This window comes from Scyliorhinus canicula, chromosome 19, assembly GCF_902713615.1.
Source record: "Scyliorhinus canicula chromosome 19, sScyCan1.1, whole genome shotgun sequence".
In the NCBI taxonomy this organism is placed as follows: Eukaryota; Metazoa; Chordata; class Chondrichthyes; order Carcharhiniformes; family Scyliorhinidae; genus Scyliorhinus; species Scyliorhinus canicula.
Window position 1 is genome coordinate 57,917,026 of NC_052164.1, and position 19,131 is coordinate 57,936,156.

At 48.7% G+C, this 19,131-nt stretch overlaps 1 protein-coding gene across 6 annotated transcripts in view; it reads left to right on the forward strand.

Annotated features, from left to right (window-relative positions):
* The window catches only part of prdm10 (PR domain containing 10), a 317,111-nt gene that overhangs the window by 179,492 nt on the left and 118,488 nt on the right, over positions 1-19,131 (forward strand). The window lies entirely within an intron of this gene.

Genomic DNA, 19,131 nt, shown 5'->3' on the forward strand with positions numbered 1-19,131 from the left:
TTTCCAAAATTCCTTCAATTCGGGAATGGTCCCAATAGACTTGAAGTTAACAAATGTTGAAGTCGTTTTCAAGAAAGGGGGAAGAGAAAGCAGGGAGCGACAAGCCAGTTAGCCTAACATAGGTTGTTGTGAAAATCCTGGAATCTTATTAAGGAAGTCTTAACAATGTACTAACGATGAGGGGGTGGAACAAAGGGTCTCTCTCTATGTGGACGATTTGCTGCTTTATATCATGGACCCGGTGAGGGGGGGTGACCAAAATCATGGAGGTATTAGGAGAATTTGGGCAATTTTCAGGCTATAAGCTAAACATGGGAAAGAGCGAGATGTTCGTAATTCAGGCACGGGGGCAGGAAAGGAGGCTGAAGGAACTATTTTTAAAGTGGTTGAGGTATCTGGGGATTCAAGTGGCCAAGGATTGGGGGCAGCTTTGCAAGTTAAATTTAGGCAAAGCAGTGGATCAAATGAGAAGGGATTTTTGTAGATGGGACATGCTCTCACTGATGCTGGCGGGGAGGGTTCAGACGGCGAAGATAATGGTCCTTCCGAGACTGCTTTTCTTTTTTCAATGTCTCCCGATTTTTGTCCCAAAGGCTTTTTTCAGAAGTATGAATGTGGCGATATTGAGGTTGATATGGGTGGGTAAAACCCCGAGAGTAAAGTGGACACTCCTGGAATGGGCCCGCGGGGAAGGGGGCTTGGCTCTCCCGGGCTTTATTAACTATTACTGGGGGGCCAACATATTGATGGTCAGGAAGTGGGTAGTGGGGGAGGGGTCGGTCTGGGAGCGGATGGAGGCAGCATCCTGCAAAGGTACGAGTCTGGAGGCTTTACTGACGGCGCCCCTGCCGTTCTCGCTGGCTCAATACCCCACAAGTCCTGTGGTGGTGGTAGCCCTGAGGGTGTGGGGGCAATGGAGGCAGCATATGAGATCGGAGGGGGCATCAGTGTGGTCATCGATCTGTGGCAATCACCGGTTTGTCCCGGGGGGGCTGGATGGGGGCTTTAAGGTATGGCAGCAGGCAGGGATTGGGAGGTTTGGGGATCTATTCATCCAGGAGTGCTTCCCGACCTTGGAGACATTAGAGGAGGAGTTTGATTTGCTGGGTGGGAACGGGTTTCGGTATCTTCAAGTGCGGGACTTTGTATGGAGACAGGTCCCAAGCTTTCCTCGCCTCCCCCTGAGGGGACTACAGGATAAAGTGCTGTCAAAAACAGGGGTTGGAGGTGGGAAAGTTTCGGACATATACAGGGAATTGTCAGAGTGGGAAGGGGCCCCTTTCAGAGTGGTGGGGAGGAAGTGGGAAGAGGAGCGAGGAGGGGAGCTAGAAACTGAACTGTGGGAAAAAGCCTTGAAAAGGGCAAATGCATCTTCATCCTGTGCTAGACTTAGCTTGATTCAGTTCAAGGTAGTCCACAGGGCCCACATGACAGTAGCTCGGATGAGTAGGTTTTTTGAGGAGGTGGGGGACAGATGTGGGTGTAGCCCGGCCAACCATGTTAATATGGTTTGGGTGTGTCCGAAACTGAGGGAATTCTGGCAGGGATTTGCAGATGTTCTGATGGAGATCCTGGAAGGTTGAGTAACTCCGAGTCCAGAATTTGCAATATTTGGGGTGTCGGAGGATCTGGGGGCAAAGGGGGGGAGGGAGGCCGATATTCTGGCCTTCTCCTCCCTGGTGGGCCTGGAGATGGATCTTGTTGAGATGGAGGGACTCGGAGCCCCTGAAACCAGGAGTGTGGGTCAGCGATATGGAGAGTTTCTCAGTCTGGAGAAAATCAGGTTCGCTCTCAGAGGATCAACACAGGGATTCTCCTGGAGTTGGGTTGGCAGCCGGTCATCGATTTCTTTAACAAAAACTGAACGTCAGCAGTAAGGGGGCGGGAAAGGAAAGGGGGGGGGGGGGGGGGGGGGGGGGGGGAGACTGGTTCTGGGGGAGGTGGGACCTGTACAAACTGGAGGGTTAGACCTGTGCAGGACTGGGACTGATGTCCTGGGGGAAGTATTTGCTGGAGTGGGTGGGGAGGGTTTAACTAAAATGGCAGGGGTATGGGAACTTATGCAAGAGGAGCAGGAATAAGGGCAGCACATTGGGTGGCAACATCTGCCTCGCACATCTACTCTAAACATTGTCCGGGAAAGAGTGCCTGCCCATCCACTCTTATCAGTGCCCCTCATAATCTTGTAGACCTCCATCAGGTCACCCCTCAACCTCTGTCTTTCTAATGGAAACAGTCAGAGTCTATTCAGCCTCTCCACATAGCTAACACCCTCCAGACCAGGCAACATCCTGGTAAACCACCTCTGCACCCTTTCCAAAGCCTCCACATCCTTCTGGCAGTGTGGCGACCAGAATTGTGCGCAATATTCCAAGTGCAGCCTGACCAAGGTTCTGCACAACTGTAGCATGACTTGCCAGTTTTTATACTTGATGGCCTGCCAATGAAGACCAGCATTACGTATGCTTTCTTGACTGCCTTGTCCATTTGTGTTGCCACCTTCAAAGATCTGTGGACCTGCACGCCCAGATCTCTCTGACTTTCTATATTCCCCAGAGTTTTGCTATTTATGGTATATTTCCCCTCTATGTTAGACCTACCAAAATGCATTACTTCACATTTGTCCGGATTAATCTCCATTTGCATTTTTTCTGCCCAAGTCTTCAACCTGTTATATGTCTCCAACCTATTATGACCTCTGACAATCCTCAACACTATCTGCCACTCCACCAACCTTGGTGTCATCTGCGCTCATTTAAGTTATAAAGAGAGGTTGGGTAGGCTTGGGTTGTTTTCTCTGGAGCAGTGAAAACTGAAGGTTGGCCTGATTGAGGTATACAGGATTATGTGGGGCATGGATAGGGAGCAGCTGTTCCCCTTAGTTGAAGCGTCAATTACGAGGGACACAAGTTCAAAGTGAGGGGTGGGAGGTTTTGGGCTGATTTGAGGGAAAACGTTTTTACCCAGAGGGTGGTGCCGGTCTGGAGTGCACTGCCTGGGAGGGTGCGAGCGGCAGGATGCCTCACATCCTTGAAAAAGTATCTGGATGAGTACTTGGCACATCATAACATTCAAGGCTATGGCCCAAGTGCTGCCCAGTGGGGTTAGGTGGGCAGGTCAGGGTCCTTCATGCATTGGTGCAGACTCGATGGACGGAAGAGCCTCTTCAAAGAACAAAGAAAAGTACAGCACAGAAACAGGCCGTTCGGCCCTCCAAGCCTGCGCCGACCATGCATGTCCGTCTAAACTAAAATCTTCTCCACTTCTGGGGTCCGTATCCTTCTATTCCCATCCTATTCATGTATTTGTCAAGATGCCCCTTAAATGTCAATATTGCACCTGCTTCCACTACCCCCCTCCGGCAGCGAGTTCCAGGCACCCACTACCATCTGTGAAAAACTTGCCTCGTACATCTCCTCTAAACCTTGCCCCTCACACCGTAAACCTATAAAACCTATAGTATTCTGTGATTCTGTCCACGTGGATGAACCCTGCATGCAAGCTGTCCCATCACCCGGTCCCATCGAATCCATGGGGTGCTGGTGACAGTCGGGGTAGGGAGCCCAGCCCACCCACAACATCTGCCCATTGCCCCATCTGCTCCACTCTCTGGCCAGTCCACACCAGCCCACCCCTCACACCCAACTGACAGGGCACAGAGGCAGGTTGCAACAGTGTGAACCGGTGCTTAATGTGCACAAATATTTACAGATATATGCCCTAGCCCCCATAACTAAACTGTGCCCTGCAGAAGTGCCAACTTAACAGGTGTCTAACTTTCTGACCTTCCAGTCCCAGACGGTATATCGGCAGTGGAGGCAATCTGCTGTGATGCCCGCCCTGTCACCTAGGTCCCTGTTGGCAGTCACCTCCTGGGGAGACCAGGCCTGGCTGCTCGGGTGTCTCAGGTGCCTTGGTGCTGCCCTGTTGTGCCCGCTGCCGACCAGATGGGACAGGGGTAGAGGGGCGGAGAGCAGTCCGAGGTGCTGCGGTGTTCTGACCAGCACGGCCCCATCATCTCCTTCTCCGTCGGGGTGCCCGATGGCCCCCGGACTACTCCATGGAATGGGGGTGTGAGTGGAGCTTTCCCCTGAGGCTCTTCTGCCACCTAGCGCTGCCAGTCCTGGAAGCCTGCTCTGGTTTCAACCAGGGATTGCAGACTGGCCGGCATGGAGCACAGGAAGTGAACCATCGGCGTCAGGGACTGCGCCATATCACCCATTGACTGTACCACCATCTTCTGAGCCTGTGTTACATCGGCCAGTGACAGCACCACCTCCCTCTGGATCTAGGCCACCTTCCTCTGTTTCTGCTCCATGTTGGTCAGCGCCTGGGTAATGCCTCCGGCATTCTCAACAAGGCCCGCTGTGACTGGGCCATGCTCAGAAGCGCCACTGTATTTTCCAGGTGACTCCCACACACAGCTCCAGGGTCCCAGGTTCGATTCCCGGCTGGGTCACTGTCTGTGTGGAGTCTGCACGTCCTCCCCGTGTGTGCGTGGGTTTCCTCCGGGTGCTCCGGTTTCCTCCCACAGTCCAAAGATGTGCGGGTTAGGTGGATTGGCCATGCTAAATTGCCCGTAGTGTAAGGTTAATGGGGGGATTGTTGGGTTACGGGTATATGGGTTACGTGGGTTTAAGTAGGGTGATCATTGCTCGGCACAACATCGAGGGCCGAAGGGCCTGTTCTGTGCTGTACTGTTCTATGTTCTATGTTCTATGGCTGCCCGTGAGGCGGCAACCCTGTCCTGCACCTGCACAGAATGCCCTAGGCCGTGGACATGCCGATTCATAGACAAAACTCTCATTCCCAATGCCTCCACCGCGGGCGCCACCCATGCAGTGTTGGCCTGAGTGGCATGCATGGTTGGCACCACCTCCTGTTCCTCCACCTGCTGAATGCTCGCCAGCAACCCCTCATGCGGTCCCTGGTTCTGCAACTGTAATTCCAGAAGCCCGAAAGCCGTCTGGACTGCAGCTCGTTCCTGGGATCGGCCCGCTCTCCGACCATCCACCCCTTCTGGTGTTCCTACCTCCGCATGATGTACCCGATCAGCTGTGTGGTAGGCCCCAGATAGTGTCCAAGGAGCCTCTTTACTAAAATGGCCAACCGAGGTGAACGTCTCTGGGATAGTGGAGTGTGTTGGAGACGGCTGTGATGGGAAATCATTGTCATCCTCGGACTCGAGCTCCGGGGTGTCTTGGGCCACAGGAATGCGGCTCTCCTCCGTGCTGCTCTCCTCATCGCCACATGGTGGGGGCTCCGGCTGTGGCACGGTCTGGCTGCGGGTGACACCAGTTGGACCCGCCCCATCATCAGGTCCTGCAAGACACAGGACAAACCGCATGATTAGGGGATGGGAACCAGATTAGGAAGTTAGAGGTCAGTAAAGAAGCAGCAACTAAAGCCAGTAAGGTACGAGACAATAAACTCAATGTGACTAAGGGGAAGAGTAGACAGGGAAGAGATGATGAACGCAAAGGGACAGGTGGTCTGAGGTGCATTTGTTTTAATGTGAGATGTGTAGCAGGTAAGGCAGATGAACTTAGGGCTTGGATCAGTACCTGGGAATATGATATTGGTATTACTGAGACTTGGTTGAGGGAAGGGCAGGACTGGCAACTGAATATCCCAGGATATTGATGCTTCAGGAGGAATAGAGAGGGAGGTAAATGGGGTGGAGGAGTTGCATTACTTGTCAGAGATGATATCACAGCTGTGATTAAGGAGGGCACGATGGAGGATTCGAGCACTGAGGCAATATGGGTGGAGCTGAGAAATAGGAAGGGTGCAGTAACATTGTTGGGACTTTACTACAGACTTCCCAAAAGCGAGCATGAAGTAGAGGTACAAATATGCAGACAGATTATAGAAAAATGTAGGAGCAATAGGGTGGTTGTGATGGGAGATTTTAACTTCCCCAACATTGAATGGGATTTGTGTCGTGTTGGAGGCGTAGATGGAGTAGAGTTTGTAAGGAGCATCCAGGAGAGTTTTTTAGAGCAGTATGTAAATAGCCCAACTCGGGAAGGGGCCATACTGGACCTGGTATTGGGGAATGATCCCGGCCAGGTGGTTGATGTTTCAGTCGGTGATTACTTTGGGAATAACGATCACAATTCCGTAAGTTTTAGAATATTCATGGACAAGGACAAGAGTGGTCCGAAAGGACGAGTACTAAATTGGGGAAAGGCAGAGTATAACAAAATTCGGCAGGAGCTAGGGAATGTGGATTGGGAGCAGCTGTTTAAGGGTAAATCCACATTTGAAATGTGGGAGTCTTTTAAGGAAAGGTTGATTAGAGTGCAGGACAGACATGTTCCTGTGAAAATGAAAGATAGAAATGGCAAGATTAGGGAACCATGGATGACGGGTGAAATTGTGAGACTAGCTAAAATGAAAAAGGAAGCATACATAGGATCGAGGCAACTCAAAACTGAAGAAGCTTTGGAGGAATATCGGGAAAGTAGGACGAATCTCAAACGCGCAATAAAGAGGGCTAAAAGGGGTCATGAAATATCTTTGGCTAACAGGGTTAAGGAAAATCCCAAAGCCTTTTATTCGTATGTAAGGAGCAAGAGGGTAACTAGAGAAAGGATTGGCCCACTCAAAGACAAAAGAGGGAATTTATGCGTGGACTCAGAGGAAATGGGTGAAATTCTTAAATGAGTACTTTGCATCGGTATTCACAAAGGAGAGGGACAAGACGGATGTTGAGGCTCGGGATGGATGTTTAAATACTCTAGGTCAAGTTGTCATACGGAAGGGGGACGTTTTGGGTATTCTAAAAGACATTAAGGTGGACAAGTCCCCAGGACCGGATGGGATCTATCCCAGGTTACTGAGGGAAGCGAGGGTTGAAATAGCTGGGGCCTTAACAGACATCTTTGCAGCATCCTTGAACACGGGTGAGGTCCCGGAGGACTGGAGAATTGCTAATGTTGTCCCTTTGTTTAAGAAGGGTAGCAGGGATAATCCAGGGAATTATAGACCTGTGATCTTGACGTCAGTGGTAGGCAAACTGTTGGAGAAGATACTGAGGGATAGGATCTATTCACATCTGGAAGAAAATAGACTTATCAGTGATAGGCAGCATGGTTTTGTGCAGGGAAGGTCATGTCTTATAAACCTAATAGAATTATTTGAGGAAGTGACAAAGTTAATTGATGAGGGAAGGGCTGTAGATGTCATCTACAATGACTTTAGTAAGGCATTTGATAAGGTTTCCCATGGCAGGTTAATGGAAAAAGTGAAGTCGTATGGGGTTCAGGGTGTACTAGCTAGATGGATAAAGAACTGGCTGGGCAACAAGAGACAGAGAGTAGTGGTGGAAGGGAGTGTCTCAAAATGGAGAAGGGTGACTAGTGGTGTTCCACAGGGATCCGTGCTCGGACCACTGCTGTTTGTGATCTACATAAATGACCTGGAGGAAGGTATAGGTGGTCTGATTAGCAAGTTTGCAGATGATACTAAGATTGGTGGAGTTGCAGATAGCGAGGAGGACTGTCAGAGAATACAACAAAATATAGATAGATTGGAGAGTTGGGCAGAGAAATGGCAGATGGAGTTCAATCCAGGCAGATGCGAGGTGATGCATTTTGGAAGATCAAATTCAAGAGCGGACTATATGGTCAATGGAAGGGTCTTGGGGAAAATTGATGTACAGAGAGATATGGGAGTTCAGGTCCATTGTACCCTGAAGGTGGCAACGCAGGTCAATAGAGTGGTCAAGAAGGCGTACAGCATGCTTGCCTTCATCGGACGGGGTATTGAGTACAAGAGTTGGCAGGTCATGTTACAGTTGTATAGGACTTTGGTTAGGCCACATTTGGAATACTGCGTGCAGTTCTGGTCGCCACATTACCAGAAGGATGTGGATGCTTTGGAGAGGGTGCAGAGGAGGTTCACCAAGATGTTGCCTGGTATGGAGGATGCTAGCTATGAAGAAAGGTTGAGTAGATTAGGATTGTTTTCATTGGAAAGATGGAGGTTGAAGGGGGACCTGATTGAGGTCTACAAAATTATGAGGGGTATGGACAGGGTGGATAGCAACAAGCTTTTCCCAAGAGTGGGGGTGTCAGTTACAAGGGGTCACGATTTCAAGGTGAGAGGGGGAAAGTTTAAGGGAGATGTGCGTGGAAAGTTTTTTACGCAGAGGGTGGTGGGTGCCTGGAACGCTTTACCAGTGGAGGTGGTAGAGCCGGGCACGATAGCATCATTTAAGAGGCATCTAGACGGGTATATGAACGGGCGGGAACAGAAGGAAGTAGACCTTGGAAAATAGGAGACAGGTTTAGATAAAGGATCTGGATCGGCGCAGGCTGGGAGGGCCGAAGGGCCTGTTCCTGTGCTGCAATTTTCTTTGTTCTTTGTTCTGATTAGACTGTAGATCCCCATTTGTCAGTGGGTGAAGTGGTCATGGGTGGCCTTACCCTGAAGGGAGGGTGTCAGAATACACAGTGTTAGACAGTCCGATACATGCAGCCCAAGGGGTGGGTAGCTGGTGGCCTCAGTGGCCAGGGCACCCGGCCTTTGCGGCGGGTATGAGTGTCGAAATGTGGTGCAGGGTGGGAGTTCGGCCGCCCTTGGAATTGGGGTGAGGTAAGGGGTGTGTGGGATGGTGGTTAGTCACTCTTGAGGAGATTGAGCTGTTTTTTATGGCACTGCTGGCCAGTCCGGATGGTGTTGCTGGTGGCGCTGACCGCCTCTGCCACTTGCACCCAGGCACGGAGAATGGCGGCGGGGTGGCAGCGACAGGGTGGCTCGCCTCACCTCCACCGCGTCCAGCAGGGTCTCCAGCTCGGCATCTGTAAATCATGGTGCCGCGATTCTTGCTGCCACCTTGTTGGCTGGGATGATGTGTGCGGAGAGTGAAATGTGTAAGTGCGACTGCAGCTTGTCACCCTCCTGAGTGTCAATCGTGAAACCGGCACCATTTCAAATTGGAATCGATTGTGTTCCATCTGGGGCCGGTGCTAGCCCTTCAAAAGTTGCGGTACTAGTTATGTTGTCGTGAAAGTCCACAAATCCTGGAGGCGTGAACACTTTGTCTCAGGGTCGGAGAATCCAGGCCACGGTTTCCAGAAAATAGCCAAGAAAAAAATTACATGTTGCATATCCATAGTGTTTTTAGTATTTCCTCACAAGCAACCTTGCAGCTGAACAGGGGCACTTTAAGAGACATGACGTCATCACAGCCTGTAGTGTTAACATCTTCCAAATAAAGCGCTATGTTAATAATAATCTTTATTGTCATAAATAGGCTTACATTAACACTGCAATGAACAATGAAGTTACTATGAAAAGGCCCCAGTTGCCACATTCCGGCGCCTGTTCGGGTACACTGAGGGAGAATTCAGAATGTCCAATTCACCTAACAGCACGTCTTTCGGGACTTGTTCGAGTACTTTAGATGGATCCGTTTTTGTCCAATGTGTGTAGGAGGGTTTCCTGACGCAGTATGTAGATAGGCCAACAAGAGGCGAGGCCATATTGGATTTGGTACTGGGTAATGAACCAGGACAGGTGTTAGATTTGGAGGTAGGTGAGCATTTTGGTGATAGTGACCACAATTCGATTACGTTTACTTTAGCGATGGAAAGGGATAGGTATAAACCGCAGGGCAAGAGTTATTGCTGGGGGAAAGGCAATTATGATGTGATGAGGCAAGACTTAGGATGCATCGCCTGGAGAGGAAAACTGCAGGGGATGGACACAATGGAAATGTGGAGCATGTTCAAGGAACAGCTACTGCGTGTCCTTGATAAGTATGTACCTGTTAGGCAGGGAGGAAGTGGTCGAGTGAGGGAACCATGGGTTACTAAAGCAGTTCAAACACTTGTCAAGAGGAAGAAGGAGGCGTATGTGAAGATGAGACGTGATGGTTCAGTTGGGTCGCTTGAGAGTTACAAGTTAGCTAGGGAGGCTCTAAAGAGAGAGCTAAGAAGAGCCAAGCGAGGACATGATAAGTCTTTGGCAGTTAGGATCAAGGATAACCCTAAAGCTTTCTATAGGTATGTCAGGAATAAAAGAATGACTAAGGTAAGAGGAGGGCCAGTCAAGGACAGTAGTGGGAAGTTGTGCGTAGAGTCCGAGGAAATAGGAGAGGTGCTAAATGAGTATTTTTCGTCAGTATTCACACAGGAAAAAGACAAAGTTCTCGAGGAGAATACTGAGATACAGGCTACTAGACTAGAAGGGCTTGAGGTTCATAAGGAGGAGGTGTTAGCGATTCTGGAAAGTGAAAATAGATAAGTCCCCTGAGCCGGATGGGATTTATCCTAGGATTCTCTGGGAAGCTAGGGAGGAGATTGCTGAGCCTTTGGCTTTGATCTTGTCATCTTTGTCTACAAGAATAGTGCCAGAGGACTGGAGGATAGCAAATGTTGTCCCCTTGTACAAGAAGGGGAGTAGAGATAACCCCGGTAACTATAGGCCAGTTAGCCTTACTTCTGTTGTGCGCAAAGTCTTGGAGAGGTTTATAAGAGATAGGATGTATAATCATCTGGAAAGGAATAATTTGATTAGAGATAGTCAACATGGTTTTGTGAAGGGTAGGTCGTGCCTCACAAACCTCATTGAGTTCTTCGAGAAGGTGACCAAACAGGTGGATGAGGGTAAAGCAGTTGATGTGGTGTATATGTATTTCAGTAAAGCATTTGATAAGGTTCAGTAAAGCATTTGATAAGGTTCCCCACGGTAGGCTATTGCAGAAAATACAGAGGCATGGGATTCAGGGTGATTTAGCAGTTTGGATCAGAAATTGGCTAGCTGATAGAAGACAAAGAGTGGTGGTTGATGGGAAATGCTCTGACTGGTGTCCAGTTACCAGTGGTGTGCCACAAGGATCTGTTTTGGGGCCGTTGCTGTTTGTCATTTTTATAAATGACCTGGAGGAGGGCGTAGAAGGATGGGTGAGTAAATTTGCAGATGACACTAAAGTCGGTGGAGTTGTGGACAGTGCAGAAGGATGTTACAGAGGGACATAGATAAGCTGCAGAGCTGGGCTGACAGGTGGCAAATTGAGTTTAATGCAGAAAAGTGTGAGGTGATTCATTTTGGAAGGAAGAACAGAAAGGCAGAGTACTGGGCTAATGGTAAGATTCTTGGTAGTGTGGACGAGCAGAGAGATCTCGGTGTCCATGTCCATAGATCCCTGAAAGTTGCCACCCAGGTTGAGAGGGTTGTTAAGAAGGCGTATGGTGTATTAGCTTTTATTGGTAGAGGAATTGAGTTTCGGAGCCATGTGGTCATGTTGCAGTTGTACAAAACTCTGGTGCGGCCGCATTTGGAGTATTGTGTGCAGTTCTGGCCGCCGCTTTATAGGAAGGATATGGAAGCATTGGAAAGGGTACAGAGGAGATTTACAAGGATGTTGCCTGGTATGGAGGGAAGATATTATGAGGAAAGGCTGAAGGACTTGAGGCTGTTTTCGTTAGAGAGAAGAAGGTTAAGAGGTGACTTAATTGAGGCATACAAGATGATCAGAGGATTAGATAGGGTGGACAGTGAGAGCCTTTTTCCTCCGATGGTGATGTCCAGCACGAGGGGACATAGCTTTAAATTGAGGGGCGATAGATATTGGACAGATGCCAGGGGTAGGTTCTTTACTCAGAGAGTAGTAAGGGCGTGGAATGCCCTGCCTGCAACAGTAGTGGACTCGCCAACACTAAACACATTCAAATGGTCATTGGATAGGCATATGGACGATAAGGGAATAGTGTAGAGGGACTTTAGAGGGGTTTCACAGGACGGTGCAATATCGTGGGCCGAAGGGCCTGTACTGCGCTTGAGGATCCAGCAGAGGGCAGCAGAGCAGAGCTACTGATCAGCTGTTCTGGGGAAATTTGCATACGTGCAGTGCGGTCAGCCTAATTTGAAGGTGGTTTGTGGAGGGGCTGTTGTCAAGTGACAGTTTGAGGGAATATCAGGTAAGCTCTTCCTTTCTTTTTCTTGTTTTTTTTTAAAATCTAGAGGTGATGTCAGGGAAGGCAGCACAATGCTCCTCCTGCAGAATGTTTGAGGTGAGGGACGCCGTCAGTGTCCCTGCTGATTTCATCTGTGGGAAGTGCACCCAACTCCAGCTCCTCAAAAACCGTGTTAGGGACCTGGAGCTTGAGCTGGATGAACTTCGGATCATTCGGGAGGCAGAGGGGGTCATAGATAGGAGCTTCAGGGAAGTAGTTACACCAAAGACTGGAGATAGATGGGTAACTGTAAGAGGGACTGGGAAGCAGCAGTCAGTGCAGGGACCCCCTGCGGTCGTTCCCCTGAGTAACAAGTATACCGTTTTGGATACTTGTGGGGGGGGGCGACTTACCGGGGTAAGCCATGGGGTACGGGCCTCTGGCACGGAGTCTGTCCCTGGTGCTCAGAAGGGAAGGGGGGAAAGGAGTAGAACATTAGTAATTGGGGACTCAATAGTCGGGCACAGATAGGAGATTTTGTGGGAGCAAGAGAGACTCACGTTTGGTATGCTGCCTCCCAGGTGCAAGGGTACGTGATGTCTTGGATCGTGTTTTCCGGGTCCTTAAGGGGGAGGGGGAGCAGCCCCAAGTCGTAGTCCACATTGGTACTAACGACATAGGTAGGAAAGGGGACAAGGATGTCAGGCAGGCCTTTAGGGAGCTAGGATGGAAGCTCAGAGCGAGAACAAACAGAGTTGTTATCTCTGGGTTGTTGCCCGTGCCACGTGATAGTGAGACGAGGAATAGGGAGAGAGAGCAATTAAACACGTGGCTACAGGGATGGTGCAGGCGGGAGGGATTCAGATTTCTGGATAACTGGGGCTCTTTCTGGGGAAGGTGGGACCTCTATAGACAGGATGGTCTACATCTGAACCTGAGGGGCACCAATATCCTGGGGGGGAGATTTGTTAGTGCTCTTTGGGGGGTTTGAACTAATTCAGCAGGGGCATGGGAACCTGGATTGTAGTTTTGGGGTACGGGAGATTGAGAGTACAGAGGTCAGGAGCACAGATTTGACTTCGCAGGAGGGAGCCGGTGTTCAGGTAGGTGGTTTGAAGTGTGTCTACTTCAATGCCAGGAGTATACGAAATAAGGTAGGGGAACTGGCAGCATGGGTTGGTACCTGGGACTTCGATGTTGTGGCCATTTCAGAGACATGGATAGAGCAGGGACAGGAATGGTTGTTGCAGGTTCCGGGGTTTAGGTGTTTTAGTAAGTTCAGAAAAGGGGGCAAAAGAGGGGGAGGTGTGGCGCTGCTAGTCAAGGACAGTATTACGGTGGCGGAAAGGATGCTAGATGGGGACTCTTCTTCCGAGGTAGTATGGGCTGAGGTTAGAAACAGGAAAGGAGAGGTCACCCTGTTGGGAGTTTTCTATAGGCCACCTAATAGTTCTAGGGATGTAGAGGAAAGGATGGCGAAGATGATTCTGGAAAAGAGCGAAAGTAACAGGGTAGTTGTTATGGGAGACTTTAACTTTCCAAATATTGACTGGAAAAGATATAGTTCGAGTACATTAGATGGGTCGTTCTTTGTACAATGTGTGCAGGAGGGTTTCCTGACACAATATGTTGACAGGCCAACAAGAGGCGAGGCCACATTGGATTTGGTTTTGGGTAATGAACCAGGCCAGGTGTTAGACCTGGAGGTAGGTGAGCACTTTGGAAACAGTGACCACAATTCGGTGACCTTTACGTTAGTGATGGAAAGGGATAAGTATACCCCGCAGGGCAAGAGTTATAGCTGGGGGAAGGGCAATTATGATGCCATTAGACATGACTTAGGATGTGTAGGTTGGAGAAGTAGGCTGCAAGGGTTGGGCACACTGGATATGTGGAGCTTGTTCAAGGAACAGCTATTGCATGTTCTTGATAAGTACGTACCAGTCAGGCAGGGAGGAAGGGGTCGAGCGAGGGAACCATGGTTTACCAAAGAAGTGGAATCTCTTGTTAAGAGGAAGAAGGAGGCCTATGTGAAGATGAGGCGTGAAGTTTCAGTTGGGGCGCTTGATAGTTACAAAGAAGCGAGGAAGGATCTAAAGAGAGAGCTAAGACGAGCAAGGAGGGGACATGAGATGTCTTTGGCGGGTAGGCTCAAGGAAACCCAAAAGCTTTCTATAGGTATGTCAGGAATAAAAGAATGACTAGGGTAAGAGTAGGGCCAGTCAAGGACAGTGGTGGGAAGTTGTGTGTGGAGGCTGAGGAGATAAGCGAGATACTAAATGAATACTTTTCGTCAGTATTCACTCAGGAAAAAGATAATATTGTGGAGGAGAATGCTGAGACCCAGGCTATTAGAATAGATGGTATTGAGGTGCGTAGGGAAGAAGTGTTGGCAATTCTGGAAAAGGTGAAAATAGATACGTCCCCGGGGCCTGATGGGATTTATCCTAGGATTCTCTGGGAAGCCAGGGAAGAGATTGCTGAGCCTTTGGCTTTGATTTTAGGTCATCATTGGCTACAGGAATAGTGCCAGAGGACTGGAGGATAGCAAATGTGGTCCCTTTGTTCAAGAAGGGGAGTAGAGATAACCCCGGTAACTATAGGCCGGTGAGCCTCACGTCTATTGTGGGTAAAGTCTTGGAGAGGATTATAAGAGATACATATACATTATAAGAGATTATAATCATCTAGATAGGAATAATATGATTAGGGATCGTCAGCATGGTTTTGTGAAGGGTAGGTCATGCCTCACAAACCTTATCGAGTTCTTTGAGAAGGTGACTGAACAGGTAGACGAGGGTAGAGCAGTTGATGTGGTGTATATGGATTTCAGTAAAGTGTTTGATAAGGTTCCCCACGGTCGGCTATTGCAGAAAATACGGAGGCTGGGGATTGAGGGTTATTTAGAGATGTGGATCAGAAATTGGCTAGTTGAAAGAAGACAGAGAGTGGTAGTTGATGGGAAATGTTCAGAATGGAGTTCAGTTACGAGTGGCGTACCAGAAGGATCTGTTCTGGGGCCGTTGCTGTTTGTCATTTTTATAAATGACCTAGAGGAGGGCGCAGAAGGAAGGGTGAGTAAATTTGCAGACGACACTAAAGTCGGTGGTGTTGTAGACAGTGCGGAAGGATGTTGCAGGTTACAGAGGGACATAGATAAGCTGCAGAGCTGGGCTGAGAGGTGGCAAATGGAGTTTAATGTGGAGAAGTGTGAGGTGATTCACTTTGGAAAGAATAACAGGAATGCGGAATATTTGGCTAATGGTAAAATTCTTGGTAGTGTGGATGAGCAGAGGGATCTCGGTGTCCATGTACATAGATCCCTGAAAGTTGCCATCCAGGTTGATAGGGTTGTGAAGAAGGCCTATGGTGTGTTGGCCTTTATTGGTAGAGGGATTGAGTTCCGGAGCCATGAGGTCATGTTGCAGCTATACAAAACTCTGGTACGGCCGCATTTGGAGTATTGCGTACAGTTCTGGTCGCCTCATTATAGGAAGGACGTGGAAGCTTTGGAACGGGTGCAGAGGAGATTTACCAGGATGTTGCCTGGTATGGAGGGAAAATCTTATGAGGAAAGGCTGATGGACTTGAGGTTGTTTTCGTTAGATAGAAGAAGGTTAAGAGGTGACTTAATAGAGGCATACAAAATGATCAGAGGGTTATATAGGGTGGACAGCGAGAGCCTTCTCCCGCGGATGGAGGTGGCTAGCACGAGGGGACATAGCCTTAAATTGAGAGGTAATAGATATAGGACAGAGGTCAGAGGTGGGTGAGGCCGTGGAATGCCCTACCTGCAACAGTCGTGAATTCGCCAACATTGAGGGCATTTAAAAGTTTATTGGATAAGCATATGGATGATAAGGGCATAGTGTAGGTTAGATGGCCTTTAGTTTTTTTCCATGTCGGTGCAACATCGAGGGCCGAAGGGCCTGTACTGCGCTGTATCATTCTATGTTCTATGAAACTGGAGCACCCGGAGGAAACCCACACAGACACGGGAAGAATGTGCAGACTCCGCACAGACAGTGACCCAAGCTAGGAATCGGACCTGGGACCCTGGCGCTGTGAAGCAACAGTGCTACCCACTGTGCTACCGTGCCGCCCACTTTTGCTTGAATGTCCAAGCCTCCATCTGGGGCATTGGGGCAGCACGGTAGCATGGTGGTTAGCATAGTGGTTGTTGGGTTACGGGTGTAGGGTGGATTCGTGGGTTTGAGTAGGGTGATCATTGCTCGGCACAACATCGAGGGCCGAAGGGCCTGTTCTGTGCTGTACTATTCTATGTTCTATCTTGAATCCGTGACATAAAAGCTGGTGCCGAGACAGGTGAACAGCGTTTCTAGTCACCCATATAAATAATTTAAATTGTCGCTACGTGAAAACTGCCGATGGGAGAGCCAAACAACGGTTGGTAGCCACCAGAGGAACAAAAAAATATGATGGAAACGAGAGAAACCTGCCATGTGCTCCACCTGAAACAAACTTGGTAGCCGCGAGTAGCAAGTACGTGCAACAACAGAGAGCTTGGCTATAAGTTTTGCACGCATGAGTACAGCCGCAACCAGGGTCTTGGATTCATGTCGCATTGCATTCACCCCCGACCATCTGGCCTGGACTTGCAAAATCCTACCAACTGTCCTGGCTTGAGACAATTCACACCTCTTTATCCTGGGATTACCCTTGTCTCTGGATCTGTAGATTTGATTACCCGCAAATGCTCGCATTTCAAGCATTGTTTGGCATCTTTGACTTTGTCTATATATATGTTTCTGGAACATACCTCTTCATTCACCTGAGGAAGGAGCAGTGCCCCGAAAGATCGTGTTTGAAACAAACCTGTTGGACTTTAACCTGGTGTTGTAAGACTTCTTACTGTGCTCACCCCAGTCCAACGCCGGCATCGTTTGTATTGTGCATAAACGATTTGGAGGAAAATGTAGCCAGTCTGATTAGTAAGTTCGTGGATGACACCAAGGTTGGTGGAGTGGCAGATAGCGTTGAGGGTTGTCAGAAGATACAGCAGGGCATAGATAGGTTGGATACTTGGACAGAGAAATGCCAAATGGAGTTTAATCCGGACAAATGTGAAGTAATGCATTTTGGTAGGTCTAACATAGATGGGAAATATACCGTAAATAGCAAAACTCTGGGGAATATAGAAAGTCAGAGAGATCTGGACGTTCAGGTCCACAGATCTTTGAAGGTGGCAACACATTTGACAAGGCAGTCAAGAAAGCATTTGGAATGCTTGCCTTCATTGGACCGGGCATCAAGTATAAAAACTCTCAAGTCATGCTACAGTTGTATCCAACCTTGGAATATTGCGCACAATTCTGGTCGCCAGAAGGATGTGGAGGCTTTGGAGAGTGTGCAGAGGAGGTTTACCAGGATGTTGCCTGGTCTGGAGGGTGTTAGCTATGTGGAGAGGCTGAATAGACTTGGACTGTTTTCATTAGAAAGACGGAGGTTGAGGGGTGACCTGATAGAGGTCTACAAGATTATGAGGGGCATGGATAGAGTGGATGGGCAGGCACTCTTTTCCAGGATGGAGGGGTCAGTCACCAGGGGGCATAAGTTTAAAGTGCGTGGGGGAAAGTTTAGAGGAGATGTGCAAGGCAGATTTTTTACGCAGAGAATGGTGATAGCCTGGAACTCGTTGCCAGGAGAGGTTGTGGAAGCTGATACATTAACGACATTCAAAAGACGTCTTGACAAATATCTGGACAGGGTGGGTATAGAGGGATACGGCACAAGGAAGGGCTGAGGGTTTTAGGTTGGTATCATGGCTGGTATAGGTTTGGAGGGCTGTATTATTCTTTGTTCTTTGTTCATAATGGGTGGGAAAACATTGAACCTGGTGGCAAAAGCCAGCCACAAAAGCATTTGAAGAAGTAGTGAAAAGTTTGCAGTGCAACTATTCATCATAGAAAGTTTCATAATCGCACCCGAGCATAAGGTGAATCGATTACACAGTTTGGGGGTATCCTGAAAAGACTACGAATTTGGGGATGAGTTAAAAAATACCTTCAGAGACAGGTTGATCTGTGATTTAAGGAGCAAAGCGATTCAAAATCTGTTCTGAACCAAAAGCAACCTGATGTTAAAGAGAGCTTTGGAGGTTGCTGTATCCATGGGATTAGCAGCCAAAGAAGCTCAACAGTTGAGTTCAAACGTAAGAATTTACAAGATGTTGGCCAAAACCTGAATGTAAACACAGATTCACACTTTCCGTAGGTGTGCATAACCTCGGCACTCAGTAGCAGATTTTAAAAATAAATAAATTTAGAGTACCTAATTTTTTTCCAATTAAGGGGCAATTTAGCGAGGCCAATCCACCTGCCTGCACATCTTTGGGTTGTGGGGGTGAGACCCACACAGACACGGGGAGAATTTGCAAACTCCACATGGACAGTGGCCCGGGACTGGTATCAAACCTGGGTCCGAGGCGCCATGAGGCAACAGTGCTAACCCAATGCGCCACCGTGCTGCCCTCAGTAGCAGATTGTTGGTGCAATGATATCACGTGCAGAAATCGTGGCAGAAAGGACCACATTGCACACGCTTATTGGAAAATAAGCAAGAGCCAAACAAAACAAATGGCAAGCTGAATTAAGGAAAAAGTGTCCACATGATTTAAAAAGGGCATGAGAAATGAAATAAAAATCGCTTATTGTCACAAGTAGGCTTCAAATGAAGTTACTGTGAAAAGCCCCTAGCCGCCACATTCCGGCGCCAGTTTGGGGAGGCTGGTACGGGAATTGAACCGTGCTGCTGGCCTGCCTTGGTCTGCTTTCAAAGCCAGCGATTTAGCCCTGTGCTAAACAGCCCCTCGATTCACAGTCCGAAGACAAGCTGTCATTAAATGTACTAAGTTTTGCTGGTGCAACAACCTGATGTTGGGTTATTCCATTACTGGACAATCAACCAGTCAGATGGAAATGGACTGTGGGGCAGCCATCGCGATGATACCAGAAACTGTTAATCAACAAAAGCTCTGATGTATTGCTCTGCAACCCCTGAAGATGGGGTTAAAAACCAACACCAGAGAAGAGGTTCCGTTGAGGGACCGCATTGATATAGTACTGTCCATGCACATAGTCAAGGAAATTATCTGGAACTAATGGGAAGAACTTGGCTTGAAATATCGATTAAATTGGGCCGAGGTAAATCTCATGACAGATTCCAAATCAGGCCGACCCAAAATCTTGAACAAACATTCCATTGT